This window comes from Pinus tabuliformis, chromosome X (genome assembly GCF_031772625.1).
Source record: "Pinus tabuliformis cultivar Carrire ecotype Pingquan chromosome X, CPIR1, whole genome shotgun sequence".
Lineage (NCBI taxonomy): Eukaryota > Viridiplantae > Streptophyta > Pinopsida > Pinales > Pinaceae > Pinus > Pinus tabuliformis.
Window position 1 is genome coordinate 221,435,952 of NC_142308.1, and position 13,552 is coordinate 221,449,503.

Here is a 13,552-nt window from a genome sequence, read left to right on the forward strand (position 1 = left end):
GATGCTAGAATGGAACTGGTGTATGACCTCTACAGATTGTTCTTTATCTAGAAACCTCAAGAGGATTCCTTATCGGTCTTTCCAGTAAAGCAGATTTTTGTCAATGTAGAACTTGGCTGATCTGAGTCTAATGGTACGAGCTTGACTTGAACTAAGCCCTAGAGGAACTTCCAGCTTCTGCAAGAAATGAACTATGCTGGAATATCATTCACATGTGGCTAGATTTTCAGCCAAGGACTGATTCTGCTTTTGCTCTTCTGATGCTCCCTTTTTTTGCTCATCACCTGAATTTAGACCCATGAAATTTATGTCTAACAAGCTGCAATTTTCTTCAGCCATGAGCTTAGCCAAGCCCTGGCCTTTGATAAGATTAGTGGGCTTCACCTCTATGTCAAATTCTATGAATTTTGCAATCCATTTTGCCCTCTTTTCATCACTATCTGGCTGAGTTAAGACATATTTCACTGAGGCTGAGGTCGCATATGTAATTACTTTGGAATGCAAAATATAAATCCTGAATGCTTTCAAATATTTTATGAGAGCATAAGCTTGCTTCTCAATAAGGTCATACCTTAGTCCAACATCCCTTAGAGTTTTACTGAAAGAGGCCACAGGGTGCTCTATGCCTTCATCATTTTTCTGCAACAAAACTGCTGCCAGTGTATCATAAGAGGCAAAAGAGAAGATGCAAAACTCCTTAGTGTAATCTGGGCTAATTAGAGTGGGAGATTACATGATAGATTGCTTGATGGCTTCAAACGAGCTTCTTGAAGTGGCTGTCCATTCTATCTCTGATACTTTCTTCAGCATCGAAGTGATGTGCTTTACTAACTTTGAAAAGTTTAGAATGAACCTCCTTACAAAGTTGATCTTACCCAAGAAGGATTGGATGCCCCTTTTCGACCCTGGGATGGACAATGTCTGAATGGCTTGAACCCTTGCTCGATCAATATTCACACCTTTAGTGGAAACAATATGTCCCAGAAGTTTGCCTTCTTCTAGAGCAAACTGTGACTTCTTTGGGTTTACTGAGATTCCGAACTGTCTACACTTTAGGAAGACCTTCTTCAAATGTTGTAAATGGTATTTGTGGTTGTTGGAGAAGACTGTTATGTCATCAAGATAAATAAGGAAAAACTTGTCCTTCTCTCCCATAAAGGCTATATCCATGGCCCTCTGAAACGTGGCCCCAGCATTCATCAGTCTGAAAGGCATCTTGGAGTACATGAAAGTACCCCAAGGAGTAGCGAAGGCAGTCTTTTACTTATCTTTAGGATGTACATCAATTTGGTTGTAACCTGAAAATCCATCTAAGAAAGACATGACTCTAGCCCTTAAAACCTTTTGCAGCAAGTGTTCCATCTTGGGCAAGGGATAGCTATCTTTTTTAGAGCACTTATTCAGATTTCTGAAATCGACGCAAAGCCTGATTTCTCCATTTTTATTCCTTACCACCACAAGGTTGGCTATCCATTTCTAATACCTTAGGGGAATTTTGATTTTGGCATCCAACAGCTTCTTGATTTCTTTCTCGATCAAAGGCAATAAGAGAGGGATGACATGTCTTAATTTCTTCTGAAAAGGGGTCGTGCTCTTTTCCAGTGGGATCCTATGTTGAATAATGTCCGGGTCATAGGTTTTAAGATAATTGTATTCCTAGGCAAAAATATCAATGAATTTCTTTATGAGGGTGCAATACTTGGAATTATGGGCAGAAGGCAAATGAGTAGACAGATTGATGAATTTTGGATGGGCTGGGCTCCCTATATTATGTTGTAAAACAATAGACTCATTCTCTATTTTGGCCGGCTTGTAGGGCACGTCATTATGATCGAAAAGCTTCTCTAGAGGCACCAATCCCTTTGGTATGTGATTATTGGGCAACCAGACAATGCTTTCTTGGCCGATTTCACTTTTTAGCTTGGACTGGCCGAATTCTTCCATGTTTTCATTTTCTTAGTCGATGTGCATTTCAAAAAATTCCTCAACGACTTGTAAAAACCTGTTGATTTCCTCATCGTCTTCAAAAACTCTCCAATATTTGACATTGTCTGGCAGGGACAGTCTGTATTTTACCTGAACTTCATATGTCAATTTAGGAGGCAAAGGAGGAACAAACGTGCAAGCAGAGACAGCAAGGGAGGTTGCAAGCTGGTTCTTCATTCTTGGAATATAAGAAATGCTGAAATCTTTGAAAGAATCTTTGAGCCTCCATACCTCATCCCGGTATGCTTTTAGCCTTGGATGCTTTGCTTGGAACGTTTTATTTACCTGCTGAATGATGAGGTCTGCATCTCCAAACACTTGCAGGCCTTTGATACCCATTTCTTTAGTGGTGCTTAGGCCCAGAATCAAAGCCTCATACTTTGCTATGTTGTTTGTGACCTGAAACGTTAATTTGAAAGACAAATGAATGTATTCCTGTGTTGGGGACAGAAGGACTACACTTGCTCCTCCAGCTTCTTTAGACCAAGCCCCATCAAAGATCATATCCCAAATCTGTGGGTTTCCATCCTCTGCGATCTGGCAAACTGGTTTCTTGAGCTACATGGAGGCCAACTGAGATTCTTTGATATGAAGAATACATGCTCCAAAATCAGTATCCACAGCATAGATGGGATGATTCTTAGGGTTCTTCTCATCACTAATGATATAAGCCAATTGTGCCTCTCTGTATAATCTCTTGCTTTCACCTCTGAAAACTGGGACAGTAGCATAGGACAAATCATTTTGTAATGATCCACCTAGTCTCTTGATCCAACCTCTAGAAAGTAACATGCCAAACTTGGGTGGTACATCTGCTACCACAATATCCATCATCATGCTTTTCATGGGCAGCTGAGACAAAGTGATGGCTAGGTCCTTGATTAATCCTAGACATTTCACTTTTCTAGAGTCAAAAGAGAACAGGTCATGATAAGGCTTGGTAATGTCTAGACCCAGCTCATCCATAACAGCCTTGGGCATTAGGTTATGGCTGGCTCTAGTGTCCAAAAGGCAGTTGTGAAGGATTTTATCATGAATAGTCAGAGAGACATAGAATGATGGGGAGTTGTCCTCACTATTTTCAATCATTGGGCTGAGAATAACAGCTAGCTTGTCATCTTGCAGATTTACACAATCATTGGAGGCTTGGATGGCTTTAGGCTCGAGAGCCTCGAGGATGGATCTTTTGAAGGACTCATTTTTCACTAATTCAATCAGAGGCATAGGTATTCTTAGCTTCTAAATTTCTGATTGAAAACTAAAAGGGGAAGGAGACTTGTCAAGGCCTCTTACCTCATGAGCTAGAGCTTTGAGGGTGATGGGATCAACTGCCGATTGTTTCTGCTTATTGGCTTGCTGTACTGCAGGGGCAACAGTTCTTTGAACAGGAGTTTCCTTGGCATTATTCATCTTTGACCGCAGATTATATCTGCGCTGATCTTCAGTTTGTAGGATAGCTTCATCATCCCATTCTTGGCTGATTTGGCCATTACATAATGACTTTTCATAGGCAGCTGAGGTTAGAAAGGAAGCATTTCCCTTGTCTTCTAGACAATGGATCTCATCATCTTCTTCAAACTACTCTTCTTCCATGACTGCATTTTGAAAAGGAGCCTTCACCCTTTGGTCTTCATTTGCATTTTTGTTTCTTTGCAAAATTTGCAACTGCTCATTCGTTCTTCTATATGGATTTGGATTTGGGTTTCTTAGGGCAAAGGTATTAGGCATTCTTCCTTTCCCCGGTTCCTGCTCAACCTTCAATTTAGAGATTTCAGAGGCTAATGAATCAAACATTTTGGTCATCTTCTCTATCTTAGGATTGGAGGATGATGAAGAATCGCCCCTCTGTCTTCTTCTATTAACATTTCCCTTGAGCTTCTCTACCGCCGTGATGTTTGATTCTACTTCTAAGGCTGCATCCTACATGTCAGCCAAAGTAGCACATCGCCTCTCTCTCAATAGTAGGCAGAAGTCAAAATCAAAAGCATTAGCATAGGTGAGTTTAGCAGAGGTAGTAGTGGGCTTTACTTCAGTTGGTATCTTGATGTACATGTGATTAAATCTCTTATTAAAATCAGATAGTAGTTCACCATTTTCTCTCTTCAATTTCCCAAACTCAGTGTGGTAGTAGGGGAGATCCTTCTTATCCCCCCAATGTTTTAGGAATGCATCATCTAAGACATCAATATCTGCTATAGATATTGGGGCTAGTTCTCTGAACCATTTTCTAGCCTCTCCATCTAAGCTTTGGACAAAGACTCTCATCCACACATCATCTTCACTAATGTTCAGATTATCGGCATAGCTGTAGAATGACTCAAGATGTTCTTTAGCAGTAACACCTTCGGTCCCGGTGAACTTAGGCCTATATTTATGATATTCTCCAGTAGGCATGGCATTCATAGGAGTGGGCAGTATTAGGGGTCCATACATGGCAGCTATGATTCTTTCTATTTTGCTAGGTGCTTGTGGACCAACCATAACTGTGGTGGTTAAAAAAGTACTGGCAGTCTAAATGATAGAGCGCTAAGGAGTGACTGACAAGACTAAAGGAGTGTGATGGATAGGAGGTTAGATTTCCTTTGTGCTTAAAGCAAAAGGAGAACCTAAAGAACGAGGAGCTTTATGAATCTCTGAAAGTTTTTCTTCACTGCTAGTGTTAGATGCTATACTCTCAACATGTATTTGTTCTATTACAAGCCTTTCTTGATGAGATATAGGAGATTGATTAGGTTTACGTGAACTTGATGCTCCTTTCTGCAATAACTTTCTCTCTTTGATGATTTTTTCAGGATCAGGTACTGGGTCATCGTGTAGCTTTTGAGGATTTCTCCGAGTATGCCTCACAAACTGAGCCAGAACTATGAAGTGGAGTCGCCAAGAGGTTCGGCCTCCAGTAGAGTCGCCAGATAGATGATTAAAACAAAAAATGTGCCCAGAATTTGTCTATCATCAAAGTTGGATCTGTGTCATTTCCCAGGGAAGCTAAGCTTCAGTTTCCTCTCCCCGGCAACAGCACCAATTATGTTATCACTCCAGGAAATTCTCCTAGGTTGTAAATCAGAGATGCCTGGTAACATGTAATCTTCAATATTGTTCTCTGAACTACTAGAATAAATGATGGTTTGGATCAAGTCAGATAACCATTTCAGCTCTATTCTCACTCAATACATGCATGAACACCCCCAATAGCACAAGGCTTTAGACCACAAATGCTCAATAGTTTGTAGATTTAATGGATAGATGGAGAATACTGACAATACCAGCAGATTTCATACATGAACATATATGAATGGCTAGTTACAGGCAGCAAATGAACTTACTGACTATACTAGCATATGCATATATAATAACACATATAAATGGCTAGCTACACGCAGCAAAGAAGCTTGCAAATCTAATATATCAAAGCAGAGATAAGATGACAGTTATCTGGCCTCAAACACAAAGAAAACCTGAACAAATTGTTCAAGTGCAAGCATAGAACATAAGAGAAATGGACATTGAACATATAACGACAAAAGAAGCTTGTATTACTAAAGAATGCAGATGAGAAGCTTGAAGGAACAGAGGAGGAATAATCTCCAAACTTTGTAAGAGACGAACTGCTCGCCTTTGATTTAATAGTCACCACGGCGTCGAGTGAAGGAAGATATTATTTTAAATAATTTTTGAGGGGGTTTTGGAGACATTTTCAGCTGGTTTGTTTTGCCCGTGTAAAACCGAATTGCATCATGAATGTTTGTTTAATACGGATATGTTTTAGTTGAGGGAAAGTTATGTTTGTTTAATATGGATATGTTTCTATTGGACAGAAAGTTAAGTTAGCTAGTTTTGGGGATAATATATTTAGTCAGCGGTTTAACTGTTTATTTAGAAGCTGGGAGCTTTTATTGTGAGGTTTTACAAGAAAACATTGAACACATCAACCAGATGAAAAAAAAATTGTCCCATAAGCTATCTTTAGCTTCATGGAAGTTAAAATAATTTTCTTTCTTTAAATCTTTCAAAAAAACAAAACACATACAAAAGTGCCATATGCTTGCAGAATTTCAAAACTTCTGTGGTTTACCAAATGTCTGTATTAAATGTATAGTTCAATGGCTTGATATTTTTGTAATTTATGAGGTTTGATTACTAAGGATTCTTTGTAACAATTTCTATTGGTGGGTTGTGTTTTATTCTTTCCATGTACTCTTAGTTCATCAGATCATTGTTTTCTTTTGGACTATACTTAAGAGAAAAATAATTGCAAATTATTTTTGTCTATTTAGATTATTTTTTTATTATTGTAAATGATTTTTCTCAATTTAGATTTTTTTTGCAAAACATTGAAGGGGAAAATATTTTATTTTATTACACAGAGGGTGTTCTTATGATGGGTTTGGTTGGGCAGATTTGACCAATAAGATCTGTGTATCTTTTCGACTATACTTAAGAGAAAAATAATTGCAAATTATTTTTGTCTATTTAGATTATTTTTTTGTTATTGTAAATGATTTTTCTCAATTTAGATTATTTTTTTGGAAAACATTGAAGGGGAAAATATTTTATTTTATTACACAAAAATTGATACGTGCAACTGTCATAGAATTAGTTAGGAAGTGTGTTGAATTTTATAAATCCCATCCTAAATGAGAAAAAGAAAGATTCTAATTTCTAAATTTAGAGATATTTTGATTTTTCGTTGATTTTTAAATTAATTTATTATAAAGTGAAGTTTCATTGGGTTTTTAAAAATAAAACAAAAAAAAATTTAAAATAATAATTTATATTTTTTATATTTAAATGTTTTATAAGATTGGATTTTGAAAAGTAAAACTATAAAAATATTAGAATAATAATTTATATTTTTTATATTTTAATATTTTAAAATCAATTTATAATAAAAGAAATTATAGTTATTATTCAAAATTTTGATATATATTATTAATATATTTTTGACACAGTGATGAAATTCGCTTGGAATTTATGATGGATTTAGTTGGGTAGATTTGATCAATAACATTTGTGTATTTGATTAATATTTACAAAACTTGGAACCTAGAAGTTCAAAACTAGCACAAAATTGAACTTAATGAGAAAATGATTAACAAAATTAGATTATTTTTCCTAGAAGAGTGTCTCTCTTTCCACCTCTAGAAGAGCGTCACTCTACTCCAGTTCCACCTCCTCTGTTGTCATTCCCATTCCTCTTGCTCCGACACTGGAATGTAACAAAGGAACTAACAATGACGTCTTTCTGAATACCGAAAATGTCTTCTCCAATCCTAATAGCAGTCTAATTCTGCTAATTAGTCATTAAAATCTAACAGGTGGAGTCATCTTCAGAGATTTGTATGCCCCTTTCTAAGGTATGTGAGTGGCTTTAGATATGTTTCATCTATATATTCTTATCCAAAAGCAATTTTGTTGCCCTCATAGAAACCATTAACAATGCTTGCATTGGAGTGAGAGGTAAGATAATCTTCACATCTTCCCAAATCTCCTATTCTTTCTGTGTACCTTTGCACCTTTAGGGGCAATTGTTAGTTTTAATTTTCATTTAGATAGGTAAAGGTTAATTTTAATATTGGATAAGATAACTATGGGTAGTCTAACTTATAGATGAAATAACGTTTTTCACTGAAATTCACCAAAATCTGACAACACAATTTCAAGATTTGTTGTTGTTTAAAATACATTTTTAATGCATAAATGGATTCAGTGTCCTGGAAAACTCCTAAGCACTCAAATTATGCAAATTAAATAATTTAAACTCAAGTTTTTTTAAAAAATTGTCATATTTTGATTAAAATTCATCGTCATGAAAAAAATCATTTTGTATATAAATTAGACTAAGCCTTTGTTTATTAATGAAATATTGTTATTAAAATCTATTTGTTTAATTTATTATTAATAAAAAAGTGTAAAATTGATTTATTATTGTGTGAACTTAATTTATTATTATGCGAAATTTAATTAAGTTTGAATAACTTTTTAATAATAAGTCATTATTAAAAATATATTTTAATATTAAATAGAAAAATAATTTATTCAATAATAAAATAATGTTATAAAAATTGATTAGGTATGAATAACTCTTATAACAATACCTTCATAATTAACTCCTCAATAATGAAAGTTGGTTATCAAAATTCAAAATTTTGGGAAATTTGTTGAGTTTGGATAAACTGAGAGTCTAACTCTCAATTTTTCTTATAGATTTAAACTCAACTTTCCCGAAAGTAAAGTTACACAAAATTATATACTAGTACAACCACACTAATATTAATGTGGTTGATATAGTAGAAGGCTTCATTTGTATGATTGTATCTACCATTGATAAATATATAATAAACAAAAATTATTGTAGCAAAAATATTATTATTAATTTTGATTTTATTTAACCCTTAAGAATCACAGGTCTTGATAAACAACATAAGTATTGAAGAGTTTCTATCCTTTACAACCAAGATAAGGTAGTTATTCTAAAATTATGTATGTCTTGAAAATCCCTAAGAAATTGGTGGGCATTTGGACATTAAATCTTTTAAATTTATTAAAAGTCAATGCAATCTAACGAATTCTCTCACAGATGATTACCTTGAGAATCAATCTAAGCCGTCAATTAAAAAAATAAAATAAAAAATCAACCAATCTTGATTCCCTTTAAATTGAAATAAGAAAAAAAGAAAAATTAGGTTAAATAATTCTAGTTCTAATTATGGTTAATCTTATTTATTAGATTTTTTTTAAATATTTTAAAAACTATAATTAGTCATAGTTTAAACTATAATTGGTCATTGGCTGAGTATGGATCTTATTTGCAAGGTGATGTAATGGTATTAATCTTATGCGTTTGATTTGTAATTTAAAAAGTAGTGCTTTAGATTAATTTATTTTATTGCCACCCATAAATAAAACTTCAAAATGCAAAAACCATATTAAATAAAATATATCCTTTAAAGTAAATTTTATTTTATATATTTTTAAGGCGGCTCTTGTCGGTTATTGTGCCACGTCTGCGCTTTCCGGGCGGGCATCCTTGTCTAGGTAACCCCGAGTATCTGTGACTGGTGCGGTGCAGAACGGTGTCTAACAATTCGTGGATTCGAGCTCGAATTCAAAACACAAACCCGAGCGGTGCAGCTTCGAATTGGAATGTTAGCGAAGGGATTGGCAGTTTCCAGGTTATGGTCGGAAGGTTGGAATCTGCTGACAATAATAAGCCTTTGAAAGTTCTTTGGTGGCACCGAGTTGGCCAACGATAAGGGTTTTGAGAAGCCTGCTTCAATTCAGATTGGGTTTTCCTGTGGTAGGCAATCTAAGTTAATTTTGGCTGCTTCAGAGAATTTGCCGTCGGATGTCAGTGAAATGGAGGTGGGCAAGGCCGAGAAGGGGTTTTTGTCTGCCGAAAGGTCTGTGAAGAATAGGGCAATTCGAGATAATTCAGTGTCATTGTCTCCAATGCCCTCCAAGTGCATTGCGTCGAGCCTTTTGAAGAAGAGAACACGACTCTTGCTAAGGAAGAAGCTAAGGAAGGCAGACATTTGGTTCCGTCCAAGTATAGGCAACCTTCGCGGAAGGTCGGGGGGAGGACGCCTCGCTCTTCTCCGGGGAGGAGAGCTCTTCAGCCTTCACCTGTTGGTGCGGGGAAAGGCTTTCTTCTTGTAAATTGTCTCCAACTCAGGATTGCGGTAAGAAGAAAACGTTGGTCAGCGGATCGAGACCCACCCCAGAATGTTAGGGTCTTGTGAAAGAGCTGGGAAGTGATAGATGGACAGAGAAGGAAACCGTACAATAACACAATCTGGTATGAGCTACTCAGAAAATTGCATTGATTCAATTCTTTGAATTGCTTGAATGTAATGTCCCTAGGGAATTTTTGCCCTTAGAATTATCAAGAGTATACAGATGCATTTATACTAATAACACAGTATCTGTCGCAACCTTGACAATGAAGGTGCAACAATGAACGCATAAGCAACATCAACGGAATACAATAGTTTATAACTCTCACAGGTTTACTTCCTAATGCAGTTATAGCACTCGACAATTAGGAGCAGTATCATACCAAAGATTGAATTTCATACCATCCTCAGTGCATGAACATGAAACCGGGTGTCTATGCATATGTGATTTAACCCAGAGTCCTTCAATATTCACATTATTGCTACTAAATTACTAGCTATTCTTGCTACTAAATTACTAGCTATTCTACTAGCCCACTGAGCTGTACTTGTTGGATAAACAGTGATTCCAACACCTACTACATTAAATGCCCCGCTGTCTCCGAGTTTTTCGATACTTCGTTAGTTTCCTGAAGAAGCCACCACCAACAGTATAGGCAATCGAGAAGCTTCTTCTTTGTGTATAAATGTCCTTATGTTCAAGTTGTGTTCAGTTTGTGCATTCTCTGATTTGGTATCAGAGCAAGGTGGAGGGCTGAGAGCGTAAGGTTCTTCTGTGAGGGTGTGTTGCAGAGGGCAGAAAACCCGCGCCCACTGTGTGTGAGTTTGAGAAATCGCATTATTACAGAAAGGGTGTGCTGGTTAGAAGTGTGAGAGAGGGTTAGGAAGCTGAGCAAGGAAGCCAAAGAGGAAGATCAGGCGCAGGAGCTGGAGCTGAATGTGCAGAGCCTGGAGCGTTAGCCGCGTGAAGAAATTTGTTTCTATTCGACTCTTCGAGAGAGAAACCTGAAAGAGGCCTAAGTTGAATCTTGAATAGATTGGTGAACAAAGACATTTTTTTATGTTCTCGTAACAATTTTTTGTGGCTCCCGTTGTCTAATAGAGTTTGAGACACGTGTTTTTTTGTTAAAGTTGTTGTGTAGTCAGCGTTGTGAATATAAACGCTTTGCTTCTGTGAATATAAATGCTTCTTGAGTGGGATTGATCTCGTTGGAATGCTGTGTAAGACTTTATTTTGACTGTATTTTTATCCATGCTAGGTTGGGCATATCGATTGGTATATACCAAAGTACAAATTGGTTGCACAAATTGAAGTTATTTAATCCAAAATAAATTTTGGAGTTATTTAGGGTGAAAAGAAATTCTATGAATCTTAGCCTCACTTAATACACAATTCCAACTCCAAGTTCAAAGTTAAATAAGTTCAAGTGAAATAAGTTTAAAGTTAAATAAGTTCAAGTGAAATAAGTTTAAGTTTATGGTTCCTAAATTTATGGAAATTACTAAATAACTAAAAAGCAAATTGTGATGGTCAAATAAGTTCTGTTTTTTAATTGGAAAATTGGAATTTTGAAGATTTTAAAGAATAGGAGTTGTGTAGCCATGATAGTTGTGGAGTGGTGAAATAAGAGTTTTTTTAAATGATTTTTTAAGTTGTGAAGCTTAATATAATTCTATGACTTGTGCTTGAGGTGTTATTATTTGTGACTAAATAGTCATTAAAGTTATTGGTATTTAGTGTTTGGAGGATTCATAAGATTAGTATCATGGCTAATGTATTGGCAGAATCTTATTTATCTCACTCTAACAAGTTAAATGGTGAAAACTATGCAAATTGGAAGTTTAAGTTGCAGACTTTGATGGAAGGCTAAAATATATGGACAATTGTGTCTAGAGTTGAAATCAAGCCAATGCCCCCTCAAGCCACAAATGCTACAATTCAAGATTGAGAGCAGCGAGAAAACAAAGCGAAGGTCCTTTTGCTAATGTCCATTAAGGACAACATTCTTCCACACATTAGAGAGTGCAAAACATCCAAGGGGACATGGGACACTCTAAAAAAATTGTATAAGATGAAGACTACAAATCGAATATTGTATTTGAAAAGTAAGCTTCTTTCAATTAATATGGAAGAAAATGAAAGTGTGAGTGATTTTATTTCTAGAATTAAGAATCTAAAGGATAAATTAAGTGGCATTGGTGAAACAATATCTAGTACAGACTTGGGTACTATGACATTAAATGGGATGCTTGATGAACATCAAATGTGTATCACTGGTCTTTCAGCTAGAGAGCAGGCTCCTACGTTTGATGAGTTGGTAGGTATATACATGCAGTAAGAAGATTGGAGAAGAAGCATTAAACAAAAAACTCTCTATTTAGATTTAGCATTGGTGGCTAAAGGGAAGCAATCCTTCAAAGGAAAACAATTTGAGAAAAATAAAGGAAAAAAACCACAGGAAAAATCATTTCAAGGTACACCTTTACCAATGACAAATGCCAAATCAAGTAGAGATGATGTGTGTTATTACTGTGGAAAACCTAGTCATTTTGCTAAGAATCGTATGAAAAGAAGGTCTGATCAATTTAAACAAAGAAGACATTCATGAAATTATGTTGGTAGAGATGAAGGAATTAGTCATGACTTTAGCAATCTTAAATTGTTTGTGTCCAATGCTGCTTTATCAGCGAAACTAATGATGATAATGCTTAGTTTATAGATTCTGGTGCAACAATCCACACATCATGCAAAAGAGATTGGTTTGATACTTATCATGAAGTTAATAATGGCACACACATCTATTTAGGAGATAATAGATCACATGAAATAAAGGATATGGTGATAGAAGTGTTATGATGCCTAATGGACAAGAAAGAAAAATTCAAAATGTGGTTTATGTTCTAGGAATAAGGAAGAACTTAATTTCAGTCTCTACTATTGCAGATCAACATTTAATAGTTGAATTGGTGAAATCACATTGTTTGGTAAAGGAGGTGCAGGATAACTACAAGGTTGTTGCAAAATGAATGAGAGTTGGAGGACTATACAAGTTGGATGTAATGAAGAATGGGCCTCAAGCTTTGACATCAACAGGCATGTCAAATATATTGGCATCAAAGGTATGGACACTTAAATCATAATGACCTAATGTGATTACAAAAGAAATTGATGGTAGAAGGCCTTCCAAATATTAAGGGTGAACACTTTGAATGTGAAGGTTGTGCACTAGGAAAACAACATAGGGAAGAATTTCCTATGCATGAAAATAGAAGAAAACATGAAATACTTGAACTAGTGCATACTGATGTATGTGGTGTAATGCAAACTAAGTCACTTGGTGGAGCATATTACTTTCTTATTTTTATTAATGATAGCACTAGATACACCTAGGTGTACTTTATAAGAAAGAAAAGTGATGTGTTTGAATACTTTAAAGAATTCAAGAGTATGGTTGAAAAGAAAACAAGAAAGAGCATTAAAATTATTTGATCAAATAAAGGTGGTGAGTACACTTCAAGAGATTTTGTCAAATATTTCAATAAAAATGGAATTATGCAACAATTTACAGTACCACATACACCTCAGCAAAACAGAGTAGTTGAGAGAAAGAATAGAACATTAGTTGAATGTGCTTGCAGTATGCTAAAAAGTAAAGGACTTTTTAATAGTTTTTGGGCTGAAGCCATTAATACAATTGTATATCTCAAAAATAGAAGCCCTACAAAGTATCTTGAGCACAAATCACCATTTTGAAGCATTTTATGGTTATAAACCTAAAGTTAGTCATTAATGATAATTGGATTCAAGGACTTTGCTCATATTCCTAAAGAGTATAGGAGAAAATAAAATGCCAAAGCCATCAAATGCATTTTTATTGGATATTGTACTAATA